The 21,101-nt window shown below is 41.6% G+C and overlaps 1 protein-coding gene across 4 annotated transcripts in view; it reads left to right on the plus strand.

Annotated features, from left to right (window-relative positions):
• The first annotated feature begins 6,844 nt into the window (after positions 1–6,844).
• Positions 6,845–21,101, plus strand: part of FANCC (FA complementation group C) — an 85,015-nt gene continuing 70,758 nt past the window's right edge. Inside the window, exon 1 of one of the 4 annotated variants that reach the window (XM_075411468.1) lies at positions 6,845–6,924. The gene's annotated coding sequence lies outside the window, so the exon portion shown is untranslated. Of the gene's footprint in view, positions 6,925–6,954; positions 6,976–9,017; positions 9,041–21,101 lie in introns of those variants that run through there. The other 3 variants (XM_075411469.1, XM_075411470.1, XM_075411471.1) reach the window with 3 other exon arrangements.

The following is a 21,101-nucleotide window of genomic DNA, read 5'->3' on the forward strand; positions in this document are numbered from 1 at the left end:
CAGATACATATTCTCAACCTTATCTCCATCACAATGTATTTGCCTGTGCTGTTTTAGTATGTGTTGTGTATTTGTATACACATCTTTCATTTATAGAGATACCTGAAACAGAGCCTTTAAACCAGGCTTTACACGGTCTGTACAAAGCTGTAGAAAGCACTTTTTAACTGTATGCATTACATGCATGTAAATGATTGTCAGTTGTGGATCAGATTCACCGTAGTGAATTATAGACCATTTAAAGGTGATCCAATGTAAATATTCAGTTAATGCAGCAAGGAAATTAAGGGAACAAAAGAACACTGTTTTAATGAGAGAATGATGGAAAACAAATTGATATTTTGTCTGGCCTGTCATGAGGAAGGGACTAAATCTGAAGATAGACAAGGTTAAAGAAAGGTTAATACCAATAAAGGAAGAAGGATTGCTAAAACAACTGAGAGGAGATTTATGAAAGAGTGCATTCCACAGATTTGCAACTATGAGTATTGCAGGCAAAGGAGTGTGGATGACAAACTGTTTAAAGAAGCAAGTGAAGGCACAGGAATATCGGAGTTATATTTCCTTTGGGAGGTCAAAGAAGCACCATATTGTAGCGTCCAATAAACTAAACCAAGGAATGAGAAATATGAGGTTTTCGGTTAATGTACAGAGGATGTGGGGGCAAAGTCGGCAATCCACGAAATGCAGATCTTGTTTTCTGCCACAGAACTGTATTGTTTCAGCCATGTTTTAACTAACACTGGAACGACTGTGATTCTACAGACTTCCTATACACTATTTTGGTAGCTGCTTTAATACTCAGTAAGTGGAGATCTCTTCCATTTTGAAGGGAATCCCTGCTTAAGGACTTTTTTGTGAGGCAGGGATCTGCAACGCTGAACAAACACGGAATTTGCAAAGGTGTGAAGGCTACACTAGAAGAGTGGCCTATCTTACTGTGAGCAAAAGATCATATACAACATTCAGCTAATGCTGGAGACGATTTTTCAAACTGATTAGCTCAAGATGCCCGCATGAGATTGGGTGATGACAGGAATCTTCTCACTGTCTCTCCATCCAGTCTCCCTTTTCCTGTGTTCTACGACCTTTTATTATTTTATTATTACTTTTTAAAAATGTGCACCATAGAAGTCAGCATTAGTAATACTGTGGTTAATTAATAGCTGGAAATTCATGCATTGAGCAAAGATCGGTCGTTTCATAATTTTTCATCTGATGCATAGTATTTATGTTTACACTTTGGATTTGTTTGTTTCTGATGGAGACACATGCCTGGGAAGGCTTATGGATGAAAAGGCAGTCTTGTGTTTCAAACAAAACTATGTCAGTTTAGCAACTGTGCTTCCATTTTTAGTAAAAGCATTTCATCCAGATGATGAAAGGCAGTTATAAGAGAAATTTATCCACTTACTTGCTTACATTTTCTCCTTGTATTCTCCCACTTGTCTTCTTCTCCATGGCCAGTGACTCTGTTTTGCTGTATTTTTAGTACAGTGTAATGTTATAAGGCAACATTTTGTTTTTACCTCAGGTTATGATCTGTGTCATGCATTGAAAAGCTGAGACACACCTTTTGTGTGTGTGAATTTTGCTTTTTGTTTTATTTCAAAATTTCCGTATTTAATGGAATAAGAAGTTACGAACTGTTTTACTTCCAACATTTTACAGTGTTGTGGGCTTGTTTGAAATTTCAGTTTCAAGCTTTCTCATACTTTTAAAATGTGAAGAAAAAGGAATTTATTGAGATTCAATTTCTTAATTTGAAAACCTTACCTGTAATAATCAACTTTGAAAGGAAAAATACTAAAGACTTTCAGTGTGTGATGTCTTTTGAGTTCACTGATGTACTTTAAATAACTTCATTTTCTAAGATTTAGTGCTTCACAACTTGACACGAGTTTGAATAATGATGTAAGTCATAAAAGAATATAAAGTTTTGTAGCTGCATTCTGATTCTCAACAGGCAGTTTCCCACACCTCCAAACCTCTGTAAATTTGTTCAAGAGTGATCTTTATCACATTTTATTGATTTGTGACTTTGGCTCCTGCTTGCTGCCAGTAAAATCAGCATTTCCCTTTATATTATCTTGAATTTTGCTAAAACTTTTCAGGTTCTAGAATGTGTAAATACCTCTCCTAGTGAAGGACAGTATTTTATATAAAGCAAGAAGGAATATAGTCACACACATGAAACTGAAATTCTCACTGAAGTATTTCATATTGTTAACAGCTGTCAGTAAGGGAACTGGTCAAGGTGAAGTCATTAACTTTCCATTCTGTAGCACGTATTTTATGCTTCTTCTGTATATGCCACAGAAACTTTTCAGAGTATCAACAGGGAATGTCATAGAAATGAGCAAGGTCTCTGCTCCTATGCACTGTGCTTAGTTCTTCTGGACCAAGCTTTGGAAATGCTCTCCAGTATTTGTTAAGTGTTCAGTCATCACACGGCAGCAGCAGGACATCATGGAAGACTTTTATATCTTTGCTGTCTCAGTGTCTTGGGAATGATTGACTTCATTCACATTTTTTTCTATAGCACCTGCTGAGAGTGCAGATAGGTACAAGGAAAGGAATTATTTTCAGGGTTATTTTCCCCAATGAAGTTGATAAATTCTAGATAGAAACAATCAATCACCAAGCTAAACACTTCAGACTCTCTAATAATGCACATATGGGAAAGATACGCAATAAGATAAGTTACGAAAATCTTGATTGTGCTGAGATTACCTGATTGATTGATTGATATATGGTATAATTTCCAAATTTTATCCTTGTGAACATATGTTTTATACAAGACTGAGAAATACCAAGGGCACAGCTTTAATAGATGCTAGGAGGATCTTAAGGAGCATTAAATACCATTGCTCTATTCACGGTCAATTTTTTAGAACCTTGCAGAGGCTCCCCAGCTAAAGACTTGATAGTATTTGCGTTAAGAAGAAACCAAACATATTCACCTATCGCTTTGGACACAGAATACAGCAAATGTTCCTGTCCTTCTTAAGAGCAAGTAAACCTCCCCAGGACGTCAGATCAAAATGTGAGGAAAAATTAATCCAGTGTCAGCATAAAGACTGCGTGACATGTACTGCTCACAACGACCATCAACCAGACACGCAGAGCCTGGTGCCTCCAAGAAGCAACTCCACTTCTCTTTGTGTTGGTTCTTCGTGTTTCTTTCATAGAACGGCACAGAAAGCACAAGCAATGCTGAACCATGAAATTATACTGGAAAGTGAATGGGTGATATGGGAGAGAACAAACACCTGGAACTCAATGTTAGTATGCGTAGCTATTATGTTAACAGTCACCCACAATTCAGTATTTTAGTGGGGAAATATTCAAAGATATAATCACCAGCTAGAAATGACACATCTGCCTTTGCAGAAATCTCCTAATGTGGCTAGCAAACAGCAGCAAACTGAAATGTGTTGGTGACTTGTTACACTCTGTGGTCTTATCTGGAAGGACAAGAAACCTCTCGAATACTACTGATGCTTTGTTTCCCACTCTAATACTTGGGCAGTTCCAATTCCATCCATAAAGGAGAACAGTATGTATGCAGTGGCTACGTTAGCTACTTGTTGTCTCATAGCAACCATTTTGAACAAGCCACAGACCTATATGAAGGTATGTGCCACGTTCACCACCGCTAAGAGGGCTGAGGGCATTTTGCTTGGTACTGCTCGTATGTTTATTTAAGCAGGAGCTCTTGCACTGCTTAAAACAGTATGTGCTCTTCAGTTAACCACTATAATGTGCATAAAATATATTACATATGCGGTGGTCATGCGCACTGATAAATTATATTCACCATGCACCTTTGTGTGCTTCACCTGCAGTTTGTCCCATCAATCCATCTCCCCCACTATTTATTCTAACATTCCAAACCTCTGAGCAGCTTCAAACAGCTGGGACTTTTTTTTCTATTCCCCCCCCCCAATGATATATTTTCTTCTTTTCTCCCAACAGGGGATTTTTTTCTACCAAATTAATACTGGCCAAAAGAAAAAATGGTGATATTTTGCCCCGAACCAAAGTGTAGTATCTGCTGTATCTCACCAAAGCGCAAAGTTTAACAAGGGGCCTCTGCAACACACCTCGGGGAAGTGGAGGTTGCTAGGGTTCTCAGGGAGCAGCCAGCAATTCTCCGGTATTTGGAAGGTCCTTTCCTAAATATTCAGGTTTTGAAGTTGTGGCATTCTTATCTATAGCAGTACTGTATCTGGTGACTTCTAACAGTTTGAAACATTTTTTGGAATTTTCAAAGTTTTACCATTAGTAGCTCTCTGTTTGAGCCTAGGCAGCTGGATTAGCTCTATGTGTAACAGTACCTGCTCTTAAAGACCAAGGCCACAAAAAATAGCCCGAATAACATTTTTTTAACCCTCAAAAGTTTTGCATTTCTTAAATGTAGGAGAGTGGCAAACTGCATACAGAATGTCTGAAGTAACATAACATTTGTATTGGCATTCACTTGATTTGTACTACCTAATTCATTATTCATATCATGGCCACATATTTTGTGACTATTTAAAATGAGGGTCATTTGAAGGTAATTCTACCAAATGTTCTTTCCACCCACTGGAGTTTATGCATATTGGTAATTTGCTTTCATCTTTGCTATTATATTTATGCCTATTTTTATACACCTGTCTACTATACCCCTTCCCATGACTTTCTTAAATGCCTTTTTTCGTCTTTTTTTAATTCCTAGGTTTATTTTTGACAGCTTCTGGTATATTACAATGATCTTTGGCTGTATGTCTGGGTGTGCATGAGAACTGGGATACGGCTTCTTGCATAGCAAGAAGAAAATTTTCTCTGCTGATGGTATAAACATCAACCTGAGTAACAAAGTCTGCTTTTTCTACTCTGTGACTATGGGGTAGAAATAGACATTGGACAACAATGGAATATGTTTAGTCAGAAACACGAAAAGTTATGTTACCAAACTTCTTCCACTCCAGCTTCTTCCACTGTACTAGAACACTTACACGTTTCAGCAATGACATAATTAATAATGCTGACATCTAAGAAAGTGTTAACACAATTGATGGTAGAAAACAAATATAAATTCTCCTGTGTTTTCATTTGACAAGAAAGAGAATGAGTAGAGTGATTAAAGACTTGCATGAGTTATGAACTGGACTCACAGTGTGAATATGGGCATTACACCCAAAGCTCTGAGCTGTGCTCTGCAGATGTGCTGGATGTGTGGGAAACAACCCTGCCAGTTTGTCTTGGTGGGTTGCCTGATGAGCAATTGCTGTTTCCCGAGAAAGTACTTTGAAATTTCCACAGACAAGCCTTTAATTCATCAGGTGTTGCTGATTTGATAGGATGAAATGAAAAAAAGTAACGTAAGTATTTGCACATGGGGATTTCTCTATGTGGGTAGGTTGAATTCGCCTTTGTACTGAAAGGGACCTAGTCTCATTTTACAGAAAACCGAAAGCAGTGGTGATCAGAAAAGATGACGTACCGCACAAAACCAGAATAGAAGAATGTGAAAGCTGAATCAGAGTATGGAGTTTGGACATCAGCTGGGCTGGGTAAACCGTGAAGAGAAAACCAGCAACTTGATCTTTAGCAGGAGTAGCAGTCCAACGTTTATGCAGAGTACAAATCTTGAATACAAGTCTAATACAAACTAGCCTGTTCATTCAGACTAATGATGTCAATGGGATTTAATTTAAAACCCATTTCAAAAGATACATTCCAACCTAGGTTCAAGGCAGTGTTTTCCCTTAGCAACTTTGTTCTTTCAAATAATTTCTTTCGTTTCCCTTTAGGGAGGATTGCAACGAGTGCCTCACCATCCGCAACTTCTTCCAAGGAGGAAACAAGGACAGAGCGGTATAAGCGTACGTACTTTGGAAGAGGAAGATGCTAGGAAAAAATGGAATTTTAAGCGCTAATCGCTTGTCAAAAAGACAAGTGGAAATACCGCAGCAGTCTCCCACCAGCTCATCACTGCAGTGGGGTATAAAACCAGTCAGGAATGGAAAAATTACCGGGAGGAACAGGAGGAGCTGAGTAGCTCAGCGAAAAGACGGAGGACAGGAGCTGAGCAGATGAGAAGATGGAGAATGACAGGGAGCTGGATGGAGCACGAGCGTGTCAAAGGGCCAGGGAGCGGCGGGCGAGGCTGCGCTGAGCGGCCAGACTGCGTGGCGCTGGTATTTTCCGCGGGATTTCCCTGAGGACCAGCGTAACCCAACAGCAGTCACGCGACGGAATTACCCGTCCCGGCATCTTTACCACCGACGCTTTTTAACAGATCGCGGGCTAGCACGGTGCGCCACGCGTGCGTTTCTCATTTTAGCACCAGCACAAATCCCAGTCAGGTGTTTCTTCAAACCCGACGCTTACCCGAAGCAAAGCTTCTCGCCTACCGCACGCCCGCGCTCAGCGCTGCTCTCGCTGGCTCCACGCGGGCCGACAGGCCTGGTGCTGCCGGCACAGCCGAAAACGAGCAGCAGCTCGGCGGGCTTCGCGCCCAGCCTCCCAGAGGGGGTCTATTCACCCGCGGTCGGGGAGCAGGGCGGCGGGCCGCGGGCGGCTGCCTTCGCCAGGCCGCCGCTGCCAGCACACGGCCCCCGCCCGGCGGGGGCACGGCGGGTCTGCCCGCGGAGCCGTCACCTCGGCTGCACGCAGCGGGCCACAGCCGGCCTTTACCCACAGCCCCCCCGCCCCGGTTTCCAGCCGCCGGCAGCCCCTCGGCCGACCGCGACCGCCGCGGCGCCGGGAGGGGGAATTGGGGGGGGGAGGGGGGAAAGCGGGGGAGGAGGGGGGGAGGAGAGCAGGACAGCCGGCTGACACAGCGCGCGCCCGCACCGCCCCCCCGCGCACGCGCGCCGCCCGCGGGCCTAGGGGCTGAGCGCGCGAAAATTCCAAACCGGCGTCGCCAGCGGGGTAAAGCCGCCGGGGCGGGGCCGAGGGGCGGGGGCGGGGCGCGCCGAGCAGGTACGGCGGGGCGGGGGGGCTGCGGCGGGGCGGGGGGGCTGCGGCGGGGGGGGGGCGCGGCTCCCCCCACACCCCTCGCCTGGGAGCGGGGGGGCTGGCGGGCGGCTGGCTCCGCCGCGGCGGGGCTCCTTCCCGCCGACCCGGGGGGGGTTGCGGGGGGAGCGGCATGTTCCGCCCCCGCCGGCCTCGCCTCGGGGGTCGCGAAGGGGAAGGGGTGCGGGCGAGAGGGACGGCGCATGCGTGGAGCGCGCTGGTGCGGACGCTGCGGCGGGCTCGGTGCCCTGGCGGGGGGAGCTGCCGGCCAGGAAGCGGCCCGGGGGGGAGGATCGACGCGAGTCGTCCCGGCCCCCCCCCCCCCCCCCCTTCCCCCGCCGGGCTTTCTGCTCCGCCGGGGGAAGGGGGCTGTGGCGTTGAGGCCGGCGCTGCGCTGGGCCGTGCGGCCCGTCTCGCCGCCCGGCTTCCCCCGGCCGCTTCCCCCGGCCGCCGCCGCCGCCCCGCTCGTGGGGCCCGTTGTTGTGGAGCCCGGTGCCGTGCAGCCCCGGCTCTTGCCCTGGGTCGTGGGGTCCCGCTTCCCCCAGGCGGGAGCTGGGGTGTTGGCGGAGGTTCGGCTGCGGGCTGCCGCCGGTGCGAATGGTTTGCTGTGAGGGACGGGCGTGGGCACCCAGCTAACAGCCGGTGCTAGATCCCTGTCGTCTGGTACCGAGAACGTTTCCAGAGTTCCGCATCCGTGCTTCCTGCATCTGGCTGTTCGCCTTCGTGCTAGGGACCTTGAGACCGAGCGACAGGATTGTCGCTTTGTGATACGTGCGAGAGATCGGTGCAGCTCCAGCACACAGAAAACCTTCCTGAGCGCTGTGCGGGGAGAGGGAGGGAGAAGCTCACCGCCTTGTTTCTGGTGCAGCAGGTGTGCTGAGCTTGTCTGCTGTGCCATCGCGCACTTGCAGGCATCAGCTGTAGTGGAGGAGCTCCCTGCACGGTACGCCTTCGCAGACCGCCGTCAGATAGGGCAGCTGGCCGCTTATTTAAACTACGGATCGGGGAGACCAGTGCCTCATAAGTGTTGGGAGAAGTTGCCCGTTTTGGTTCACAAAAGTAGGTAACTAAACCGCTACCTTCCACTCCGGTCAAGAATTTCCCAAATCGCCACTTTTGATATGAAAGAGTAGCCAAAATCAGGTAATTGTTACTGCTCTGTATCATAGTGAAGAATCCTTTAGGTAAAATTTGTGGGATGTAACATTCTAGTGACAGGCCTTTGAAAACCAGGAGAATCTTAAGAATTTGTGATTTTTTTCCAATATGTAATGATAAGGATCTGAAGCTTTTTTTTCCCCCCACTGCAAACTTTATGAATCTTTTTTGTAAAAGGAAAGCTTTCTTGTCTGCAGTGGCTAAACAAAGTAGCATTCAATTTAGTTTCTGAGTTAGATGGATTATTTACTGTCTTCCTTGTTTTTATGTTAATCTTCCCTTCTGTGCTCAGGATTCAAAAACTGTGTCATAAGAATTCATCATGAAGCTTGAAGCAGAAAGTGAGATTTTATTAAAGTATGTTGTGAGCTGCCAACAGGCCTGTGAAAATCTTCTGTCTGTTGAATTGGCATTGCTGGAAATCGCTCTTGTTTATCGTTTTTCTTCTCCCTGTTGCAGTCTGTCTTTCTCTTGATGTGGCTGTTTGTTCACTTCTGCCATCTCGGGTAGAAAGAGACCCATTGAACATTTATGACGGTTGTCCTCTGGTGGTTGGTTTGTAACGAGAACGTAAACGCTGCTGTACTTGCCCCTCAGGGGAGACTTGTCTTTAGAGAACATGCTAGTGTGAAAGTATGAGTTGGGAGCAGATCCTAAAAGTTGTCTTTTCACTTATAGGCATGGATAAAGTTTTGATAATAATTTTTGTGTTTTTTACTTATAAGCATGGATAAAATTTTTATAATAATTTCTGTGCTTTTTGTCTTAGTTTCCTCAGGAAATGAGGTCTGTGTGATTCTATATCTTCATGTCTTTGGCTACTAAGAAGTGAACACGTTAGTCGATTTTAACCAAGCTTGAAAGCAGGCTAAAGGTTTGAAAACAATCTTATTCTTACAGATTCACTGAAAATTGGGGGCAGGGTCAAAGAGAGACACTGTTATTCCACATTTTGTTTGGCTTTAGTCCTCCACCTAGTCAACACTTGTATATGGTTCAGCTGCATAGTGTGTGCATGAAATTAGCCACAGCATACCACGGGTGAAGGTGCCATAAGGGATGCCAGTGGGAGTTGAGGTTTTCAGGGTGATGTTACGGAGAGTTAAAGCAACAAAGGATACCCATTTGAAGGTACGAGACACAGTTGTTCTCCTGTTAATGAAGCCACCGTGTGCACTCGGTGTACTTTTGAACCATAATTTCTTTTCTTTCTTTTTCCTTAAGCCGTATGTTTCAGTATACTGGCCTATAGTTGTGAAGGTGCTGTTTTTTACAAAGACGTCTTTAAAAAGATGAGTGAAGGATCTTGTGAAGAGTGAAGGATGAGTGAAACAATTTTTTCCTAAAACAGTAATTCAGAAGATGTTGGAGTCCTTTGATACATATGGAATAATTTTTCACATTTGCAGGAAGATACATATATTGTATGAGATTAATCCCAAATAAAAATCATCACTCTTTGACTTACCAGATTTTTTTTTAAACGAATACGATGTATTGTGTGCCAACCTGATCTAAAAAATGCACGGAAGTGTGCCATGTTGTAGAGATCTTAGTGCATGTATAAGCAGTAGAACAGCTCTCAAAAATCAAGTCAAATCTTGAATTAAAGAGTTTAACTTTCACCAGGAAGGGTATTCCCAGACCGAATTTTCCCATTAATGTCATCATAAATGACTGTCATTGTTATTAATATTGCTAAAATGGAGACAATGGTAATGCTCATTAAAATCCTTTGTGCTGTGAAACTTGGTGGCACATTCTACCCACTTCTGAGACCGCTTTAGGACCACACTGTTGTTCTACTTCATAAGTTATGGGCATGCAGAATATGTTAAATATTTTCTCCTTGGTGAGTGAGGGCCAATTTATTTGTGGGTATTGCAAAAATGTTTTAAAATTTGTAAGAGTTATGCATTTAACTGTAGAACTAATACTGATTTTAGATGGCTATGACAAATAGTGTGTAGTGATTGAACACTGTATCCCTAATACGAAAGTACTCTTTAGTAGTATTCCATTAATCATGAAAAAATTAAACATAAACATAAATTAATCATAAATAAATAATAAAGAGAAATGTATACACATTTAATAATTCTAATTTAAATCTTCTAACTTTGGATATTTTTAGTTATAGCTTCCTTAACATTGTTTCAAGAGTACTGTAACTACAGAATAGTAAAGGGTTGACTCATGTCAGACTTAATTTGCAAGAGGTTTCTGTTGTAATTTTTTGAACTGCCAGCCTTACATATGGTTGCAGGCTTCTGACATGGAACTTCTGCATGCATTTTAACTTTTAATAGAAATTCTGTAGGTAAGCAATACAGTGAGTTGTATTTTCACAAACTTAGTAGTCATTGGACACAATCTAAAGACAGCTGACTTGCTCAGATGTACTCTGCACAGCATTAGCTGTGGTAATCTGGTGAAATAAAGTCCATGAGGCTACTGCAGCAGAAGGAATTCTGTAAATCTTTGAGAGGAATAAATTCTTTTTACTTGCAAATGGAGCACATCTGATGTTATCAGACATGTAGTTCTAGTTTGATTTAAAAAAAAAAGTACACTGTGCTGTTAAACTTTTAAATTAGAGCAATACTAATCAGGCTTCTGTAGAGGTGAAGTAGAACAGGCCTTGGAAACTCAAGGGACTTCTTTAGTGTCATGTGTTAAATGTGTTAGAAGTGAGAATCAGACTCTTAGCCTTCTGACTCCTGGAGCCAAACTGCAAGGCTATCCTTCCTCCCTACTGGTAGATTCACTAGACATGTTTATTTTACAAATCTTGATTAACTTTGTGACAGTACTGAAATACTTCAAACAGTGACTGTAATAAAAGTATAATAATATACAACTAAATTGACTTATATGAGTGTCCAAGGAGAAGAGGCCAAGAGACATACCACTAGCTAATACTATTTTCCTATGTTGTACCTTAAAAGTCCTCATCTATCATCAACTGACCTAAATTCATAAGGAACTCCTCTTTCTGTAGAATATCAGAACTGTATAGTTTTAGTTTCATGTCAAGGGTGGCATTGCTAAGTTGTGAGTTTTTCATGAACAGATGTGACAAAAATCTTACTGGCAAGTCACAGGTTCCACTATTAGCACATTAAAAAGTACGTGTGCATACAATATGCAGGAATAATTGAGAATTCCCAAGTCAATGCCTGATCACTTTGAATGTCAGTGCCCTGTCTCCAGTCTAAATGCCCACGTGGCTAGTTGTTGCTGCAATATGAGTTTGAGTGAGTCACTGAAAGTCTTTGCTCTAGAAGTTTCTGAGGAAACTTATCTCTTCTTGTTGGCAAAGACTGAATAGCCTGATATAAGCCTGTGAATAGCATGAAACCTTGTCAGTGGATTCCAGGGACAAGTGTCTGTGGGAGTATGTTAAAATAATGACAATAAAAAGAAATGTAAATGTTGATGTGGATGTCATGAAGTTATTTTTCTTCTGAAGAATACTCTTTTCTTCTTCCATCAGGTGTACTTAGCACCATAAATATATCTTTATTGAGAAGATTTTATTCTGTGGCTATTTCTGGGTGTGAGTAGTCGGGGAGAGAGGGGAGGAAAGTATGAAAGTCTTTGCTAAGCTTTTTTATTTTTATTCCAAAGAGAAATATGTTCTTTCATTTGCAAACTTGCTTTCATTGTATGTTGGCTGTGGGAATCCTTTTCACAGAATTTCAGTAGTCTTGACTGATATCAGAATAGAAACCTATCATTTTTACTTACAGTTATGCTGTCACTGGAGTTCGTACAGAAGTGAGTATGTATAAGAAAAACTGGAAAGAAAATACTTTCCATGATTGTTGTGTGGTCAGTTTCCTTCTTGGTGGAATATTGCCCTTCACCACTGCACAAACTTGTGTCATGTTTGAGGTGCTTAGGTTGAATAATATATTATCTTTGAGGAAATCCTTGAGAAGCAGTGTTATCTAATGGGCCAGAACATGTGAGATTTGTGTCTTTTATCTCTTTCTGTCATTTGTTTCCTCAGTGACTTTGGCCAAGTTATGTTACGTTTGTGCCTCTGTTTCCTTAACGCTTCTGTAGAAATGCTTTCGCTCTGTAGATCTGAAGAATTTCAATGAAAGGTATGTACTTTGTTACTACAGTAAACATAGGAGGTCCTTAAGAAAAATGGTTCTAGAGATTTTTAGAGAAAAGGAATTCACTTAGTATAAGCAAGACAACTCAACACACTGTATGAATAGCTCAGGATATCAATAGTATAGGCAGTATTTTAACTGATGTTCAAACATTGTGATAAAGAGTTTGGACCATGTGTCTGCTTTTCTTACATCTGTGCAAATCAGGGGTAAAGCCTGAATTTAGCAAAGTTGCATGGCTATTAAAGAAGATTAATTATTGGAAATATGAAGCCCTTCAGCATGAACTTACAACTTAATTGAAGAAAGAAAGGCTAGTCATTCTTTTCTGAATAGATTGTGTGTCGTTCATCGTCCCACTCCCCCCTTTTTTTTTTCAAATGGTGAAAAAAAAGGTTAATATTTTCAGACCATGCTACCGTGTTTCAGGCCATGCTGTGTTTAATGCACCCCAGGGTGCAGAGGTTTGCCCTCCAGGCTGCCAGGGCACACTGCTAGCTCACACTGAGCCTGCTGTCAGCCAGCACCCCCATAGTAGTTGTTTTGTGAAGAAGTGGTGTTCTGTAAAGAAGAGGTTGAAGAAAGCCTGTTAGGCATGCATATTGGGTTTGGGTGACAAGGTTTCTGGTAGTCAGGGTGGCTACAGGGGTGGCTTCTGTGAGAAGCTGCCAGAAGCTTCCCCCATGTCCAGCAGAGCCAATGCCAGCCAGCTCCAAGACAGACCTGCCACTGGCCAAGGCCAAGCCCATCAGCAACGGTCGTAGCGCCTCTGTGATGACATTTAAGAAGGGGGAAAAGACCTCTGAGCAGCCACAGATGGAGAGAGGAGTGAGACGATGTGAGAGGAACAGCCCTGCAGACACCAGGGTCAGTGAAGAAGGAGGGAGAGGAGATGCTCCAGATGCCAGAGCAGAGATTCCCCAGCAGCCTGTGGAGAAGACCATGGTGAGGCAGGCTGTCCCCCTGCAGCCCGTGGAGGTCCATGGTGGAGCAGATATCCACCTGCAGCCTGTGCAGGACCCCACACCGGAGCAGGTGGATGCCTGAAGGAGGCTGTGAACCCCCGGAGAGCCCGTGCTGGAGCAGGCTCCTGGCAGGACCTGTGGACCCGTGGAGGGAGGATCCCATGCTGGAGCAGACTTGCTGGCAGGGCTTGTGACCCCATGGGTGAACCATGCTGGAGCAGCCTGTTCCTGAAGACTGCACCCCGTGGAAGGGACCCACGATGGGGCAGGTCGTGAAGAGCTGCAGCCCATGGGAAGGACTCATGTTGGAGAAGTTTGTGGAGAACTGTCTCCTGTGAGAGGGACCTCATGCTGGAGGAGGGGCAGAGTGTGAGGAGTCCTCCCCTGAGGAGGAAGGAGCAGCAGAGACAATGTGTGATGAACTGTCCATAACCCCCATTCCCCATCCCCCTGCACTGCTCAGGGGATGGGGGGGGGGGGGATTGAGAATAAAGTTGAGCCCAGAAAGAAGGGAGCGAAGGTGTTTTTAAGATTTGGTTTTATTTCTCATTATCCTACTCCGATTTGATTGGTAATAAACTAAATTAATTTTTCCCAAACTGAGTCTGTTTTGCCCATGACGGTAACTGGTGAGTGATCTCTCCCTGTCCTTGTCTTGACCCATGAGCCTTTTGTTACGTTTTCTCTGCCCTGTCCAAATGAGGAGCGGGATGACAGAGCGGCTTTAGTGGGCACCTGGCATCCAGCCAGGTTGAACCCACCACAGCAAGTGAAGTTACAGTAAAAACAGTGGATTTAAGCTGGAGCAGATAGTGATAAGCAGATGTAAAAAGTTTAACTGAGAAAGTACAGTTTGTACCATTTTACAGTGGTACAAGAACGACTGTGTGTCTAGCTAATTATAAGGCATTCACGTCTTTGCTTTGGCTTACATGAAGCTACGTGAGAGCATAATATTTGCCAGAAGATGGTAATGAAAACTTTAGAGTCAAAGTTCATGTCAGATAGCCCAGGAGATAATGAGTGATGCATTAGCTGGCAGAGTGGGTATAGGAAAAGGGGTACAAACAATAAATTACGTCTAACAAGAATTTGCCATTATTGCTAATGGGTGTGACTTTTCTTGCGTAGTGACTTGGTGAGCTCTTATGTAGATAAGCTTCTCAGTGCCCTGAATGCAGAATGTGAAATTTAGCCTCCCTTGAGACTAAAAATAATTTTGCTGCTGATGTAAACAGAATCAGAATTTTCTTCCTTTTCCTGTAACCTGCAAAAGAAGGTCTAATTTATGTTGTGTTTAGACTGCTGATGTCGGAGACCCATGCACAATTGATGTGTGAGGTTACTAGCTATCGTGAAGCTAAATGGGTGTTAGCAATGATTGGACGTTTTGTGAAGTGGTGTAAAAATATGTTACTTTCATTTTTGTGTTACCAGATATTCTACAGAAGCAGTTCTGCCTCCTATAGTTCAGAGGCTGAGTAAGCCCTGATGACTCTTTACAGAGTTGCATTTTGACCTAATGACTCTTTACAGGGTTGCATTTTTTCTTTATTTGCATTGTTTTCTTGGCTGTATTTTTCTTTGTGTGGCTGGGTTTTTTTGCAGCTCTTGTCACAGATGTCAGCTGAAAATGAACTAGGCTGAGTGAAAAGGCTCTGTCTGACAAACTGAATCCAGGAATATTTTAACATTCATTGTCATTACAGCTATCCCAAAAAATCTTTATCCCTCAAGCACTAGGAGAGATTGCCACATTACAGTGACCTGAGTGTTACCAAAACGGTCTTGGAAGGTTTGCTATTTGGATTTGGCCAGATGAAATATGAAAGCTTTTGCCTTACTGAGGAAATACAGTGAAAGGAGGCACACTTCAACCCCCCTCCCCTCTGCATTTCAAAGAGATTATGAAGGGGTGTACTTGTTTGTGGTTCTGTTCACCATGCCATGTATGTCATTTCTCGCTTCTGCTGTATTTTGCCTTATATTCTTGTTACGTTTCTGTGGCAGGTCACTGTGTACTGATGAGAGGTAAGCAATGCAGATATGAAAGAACAAGCAGGGAGTTAAAGGGTGAGCTAGCAGCCCTGTGTTTCTTTCAAGTCTGGCTTTTGTTTTGGAAGGCCATGTTGATCTGCTTAACATCAGTGTGCACAGATCAAATCTGGGATTTGCTTTATTGCCCTGAAACAAATTTCCATTTTGTATGTGCATCTGATTCCCTGCCTAGTGGTATGGACAGCTTTACATGGGCCTTGCTGGATTTTGATCTGGCTAGTCTTGACATTGAAATTCTTTTAGATTAGGACATCATGTGGTTTTGGTACTTTGCTGAATTGTACAGAGCCTTCTGCCAGAGATGTAAAGGTACTTTACCTCATGGTCTGTTTCTCCGCTTAAATTTAACTTTTTTAAAACACAAAACCACCTCGTGGTGTTGGACTCTTAATAACTTAGTTGTTGCGTTTCTTGCAGGAGTGACTTTCAGTGCCTTGTGATCAGACTTTGTATTCAATTTCTGCCTAAAAACATAGCATTCCATTCCATGGGCTTGCTAATTGCAGCTTTTGTGTGTGGAAACAATAATTAATTACCTTGTTGTCCTGTTAAGATTCATTATGGAAAGGTAACAAACAAAACCTGTAAAATTCAGCAGTATCAATCCTAAATGTCTTTCATATCTTTCACTGTTCCCTTGGGCAGAATATAAGAGTTAGATGGATGTGCTGAGATATTACTTCTGATTTTTACATTGAAGAAGGTTTTATTCTTAGCCCCTTGAAATAGGGTAGGTCAGAAGGAAGATGTGCTGCCGTTAGACAAGCCTGCCATTAGAACCAGAAAGTTTTAAAATTTATTTTTGTGTGAAGTGTTTACTGTTAACCATGGAAGGCTAATAAATAGTATTTTTTTTGGTCATGAAGCTTACAGCCTGATGAATGGGAAGGAGATAGCTTTAGTCGTATAGTCCTTTTGGGGTGAGAGGGAAATGTAATATTTTCAGAGTGTTCTAGAAAGGCAGATCTTGTATGAATCCCAGCAATGCATGCTTCCTCAGGGCATCGAATCCTCTCCAGTCCTTCAGGGCAACAGAATGCAACTGGAAACATCGTTCTGATGTTTGCAATGTTACTCAGATTAAACCTGTGCAAGAGCTTTAATACATATGGTGTCCTGCTGTAGCCCTGTTATTGACCATAGTCCCTTAAAGATGAAAATTGGGCTCTTTTTCCAGTGAGATCTGATAATATAATTCAGAAAGCAGATCTGACAACTGTTGAAATACTAATTATCTGGATAAATAGAAGAAACAAATACGGAGGAGCAAAATAGAGGAGTTAACTACTTTCTCTAGGAGAACTGGTAGTCTAAGTGTTTCATGATAACGCCACCCATCTGCTTGGCAGCTGTTTAGTTTACCAGATTTTGTACGCTGCTTAGCCAATGTTGGTTCTTTTGACAAAACTCTGGTTTTCTTTCCAGAGGAAGACATATTTGCATGCAATTTGTTTTAATTTTGAAAGTCTGCCGTTTTCTATAATAGTGGCTTGTTCTTGCTGTAAACTGATGTGAGGACTGGAGCACCTCTCCTATGAGGACAGGCTGAGCGAGTTGAGGCTGTTCAGCCTGGAGAAGAGAAGGCTGTGGCGAGACCTTACTCCAGCCTTTCAGTACCTAGAGGGAACCTGTAGGAGAGCTGGAGAGGGGCTTTTACAAGGGCATGTAGTGACAGGACAAGGGGTAATGGCTTTAAACTGAAAGAGGGTAGGTTTAGACTGGATATAGGGAAGAAATTCTTTACTGTGAGGGTGGTGAGGCACTGGCACAAGTTGCCATGAGAAGCTGTGGATGTCCCCTCCCTAGAAGTGTTCAAGGCCAGCTTGGACGGGGCTTTGATCAAGCTGGTCTAGTGGAAGGTGTCCCTGCTCATGGCAGGGGGATTGGAGCTAGGTGATCTTTAAGGTCCCTTCTAACCCAAACCATTCTATGAATCTGTATCTGTGGATGTAGGCATAAAGAGGAATAGGGAAACTTGCACTTATCTGAAAAGTTATTAAATAAACAGTCAAAACTCATTAACACTGGATGTAAGCATACTGTCCAGAATCAAGGTGGAAATTGTTCACTAGATTATTCTTGAATGTTGGACTGCCAGTGGGTCTAGGTTAGACTTAATACCAACCTATAAACCAGCCTGCAAACCTAATCTCTCAAGAAGGGACACTGTGAAAAATAAGATCACAGGAATAAATAATATACATTTGTAGTTTTCACATACTATTTACTACTCTTGGGCATTTCTGAAGTTTCTAAAAAGTTATTTAGTTTTTTTGTAGTTTTTGTAATAAACTTACTCTGAATTTATTTTTGGGGAGCGAGTAATAGGTTTCCTTTAAAGTACGAAATAATCATGGTTGATCTTGCTGCCTCACTAAGTATGTATTATGTTTTCTTTTTGTTCCTGGAAAATAAAAGGTGAGTTGTCAAGGTGAAGATGAAAAATATACTTGTGGGAACAAGGTGGAAGAACCTAATAGACATTTTAGGTAGAGAAATAATAAATGAGAAAATAGTATCTATGTTCTGGATAACTTTTTTTTTTCTTTTGGCATAACGTCAAAATATCATCTATTAGATAGTATATCTGTGACATGATTTTTGGCATCTTTGAAACATGGAAACAGTAAGTTAAGTCTTCTGCTCTGTTAGTGTATCAACCATGTTTTACCATAATCGAGTTAAGGTTGATTACCTAAGGAGTCAAAATCATGGTATCTTTTGATTATATAGTGTGCTGAAGTGCTTACCTAACGTCTAGTGTCCTGATTCCTAGTGTCAGTCTTCTAATATCTATTAATGTAATAAACATGCACGAAATGACTCTTCTAATGCTTTTGTAAGTGTTAACAACCCTAAAAATAATTTGGAATTTGGAGTGTATGTTTATGCATTCTGTTAGCTTAGTGGTGACCTGTTCTACTTGGGGTCCTTTGGACCTTGATATCATACTAGTATTTTAACTATTTTCTTATTTTCTTTTTTCCTCACAAGCTGGGGTTGCTGATGGGCAAGATTTGAGAGCAGAGATGGAATAATGGAAAGTGCAGTGTTCATTTGGAATGAGGAACTACTTATCACTGGCTCAAGGGAAAGTACACAAATGAGAGCTTTATACCTTGAATTCAAGTTTTTGTCACATTTATTTGGAATGGTGTGACATAAAGCAATGTTGTACTTTAATGGTATCTCAAAGATCCATTGAAACGCATTTGTTTATTTAGAAATAACAGCTGAATTTACAAGATGAAAGACAAACTAAGTAATAAAAGTTTAGTAGTGATTTTTTGCTATCTATTAAAGCCAGATTTTGGGACATTGAAAACTATGAAAGTTTGTTAATGATTTTCCTTTGATTGACAGAAATTCTTTCTGAGGAGCTGTAATGTTTTAGCAACAGCATATTCCCCGAGTCCTGAGTTTCAGAATTTCTCAAGAAGTTGCTTTGCTTTCACTTGATTTTTCTCTTTTTAGGATTTTACTTAAAGAGGTTTTATTTCTGCAGTTCTACAGAAAAAAAAAATTTATTCTTTTACTACCTTACATGCTGAATGCGAAAATACTGCATTTTCAGATAATAGATAAGGAGATAGTTGTGAGAAGTTTTCTGAAAACTTTGTTGATGTCTCTTCTACCCTTGCAAATAGTTCACTGTCTGTCACAGATGAATAGTATTAGGTGTGTTTTAACATGGGTGACAATGACTGTGTGGTGTTTGTACATGTGTGTTCTGGAGGAGGTAGCAGTAACTCTGTCCTAAAGTGGAGTGCCCTGGTATACTGTAGGGCTCTGCCTCCAGATATGGTAACAAAAATTACTGGCTGGAGGGTTACATTTCAGACACTAATCCAGATAGCTCACTTGACAGAATAAAGCTAATCCATTCCTTGTAAGAGATGCTGCCTTCAGCTTCTGAAGGATATAACAAGTACCCTCATGCCTGAGCTCCACAGGGTTCTCTGTGCTTGAAAGTAAGAGACCAAAAGGGTTGGCTGGGGATTCTGAGAAAGGAGAACTAAAGACTATTTTTTCCCCTTCTTTCTAGAAGTAAGGGATATTTTACAGTGATTCATAGTAAATCCAGCTTCTGAATTTCTTGTATTGTGGAGTAAATAGTCATAAATTAGAAGCAGTTTTTTTGTTTTTGGCAGCTAAAATAAAAGGAGTCCCAACTAATTGAAGAGAGTGGAAATGAACCTGCAAGAGACTTTAGGAATATACTTCACAGTATAAGTGAAATTATTGATCAAGTCTTCATTATCTATAATTTCTGTAGGTCTTTTAATAAGGTCTGTATCTTACTGGGATTGGAATATTTAAATTACATTTAATTAACTGGTAGTTTTATATTTCTCTTGTTAATAAACTATATATCCTGTGACAGTTTTTTGAGATTAAATCTGCCTCTCAGATTTGGTATGTTACGTTTTCTTTTTAATTGTGTTATTTATACAGTAGTTTTACTGTATGCTTTCCGATAATGTGGAGGTGAAGACAAGAGTAAGCTATATTAATAAAATTGCTCTTTTTAGGACTGGATGCTGTAGTTAAAATAAACAAACACATCAACACAGCTTAGAAGTCATGGTATTGCAAATAGAACAAATGCTTGGGATAATTATTTTTTCTGGTTTTCTTTTGATGTGGCACAAGCAGTGTTGTGATGAAGCAAAACATAGTGCATATTAAGTTAAGCATGTTATTGATCAAGGATGAATTGGAAGTACCTACTAAATGCTAAACAAGGGCCAATGGCCTATATGAACAGCGCAGCAATTCTTGGAAAAGTCACTTTAATATACTTTTCTATAGATCTCAGGGTAAGTTTTGTAAGAATGTGAATTGATTGTATCCCAAAACAGAAAACAGCAGTATTTTTATCACTCTAAGAGTTTTTGTGATGATAATTTTTGAAAATCTACATTCAGTTCCTAATAGTTGCTGTAAGGGATTCTCCTACAATTGAATTGGCAAGAGTAGTTCTTGTATAAAGCTTTACAGAAGTGCTCAACCTTGCCTCCTCGCCGCAAAGAGAGTGCAAATAAAGATTGTTATTTGTGTCACTCTTAGTGGTTTATTTCCCCTTTTTTTCAGTGTATATACCACAGTCTATTACAGATACACACTGTAAATTACCTGTTCTCTTAGTCATGTAGATCACTTGCTGCTTATTTCTGTTGTAGTATTTTGAGCAGTTTCAGAAAATTAATTGCATGGAAAAATACATTTGTTTGTCCCTTAATCCACTTTAGAAATGGGACGAAAAACTGACTCCTCCATTTTTTCCCATAAACTTGTCCATGAAGGAGCATTATACTGCAGCTAAAGTTTCTGAACTCTGTTTGAGAAACAGAACCCTGTTTCTGTTTAATCAGAAAATGATGTGAAAGGAGAAAGTTCAGGTCTGATCCTTCTGAAACAGACTCTGAACTCTAGAATGTATAGTTGGGTGTTTTTGGTGCAAGTCCTTTGCTTATGCTTTCATACAACAGGACAATATATGGAAAATATACTGCATTCCAGGTGAGAATTTTGAATAGCACTGAACACAGAACTCCTTTGTTTTCTTGGTGAAGGAGAGACAGATTTATGTATGTGACTAGTACAAGTCTGTTGATGGGACAGTACTTGCTTACATCCTAGATAGTCAAGACCAGGTATCATAAGGGAATTAACTATCAGAAACTGTAGAAAATGCACACTTGTAGTTAGCAGTGTATAGAATAGATACACTTTAAAGATTTCCTTTCTCTTCTGGTTTGTGCTGATGTTCTCCTTTTTGATT

Source organism: Opisthocomus hoazin, chromosome Z (genome assembly GCF_030867145.1).
Source record: "Opisthocomus hoazin isolate bOpiHoa1 chromosome Z, bOpiHoa1.hap1, whole genome shotgun sequence".
NCBI classification, from domain to species: domain Eukaryota; kingdom Metazoa; phylum Chordata; class Aves; order Opisthocomiformes; family Opisthocomidae; genus Opisthocomus; species Opisthocomus hoazin.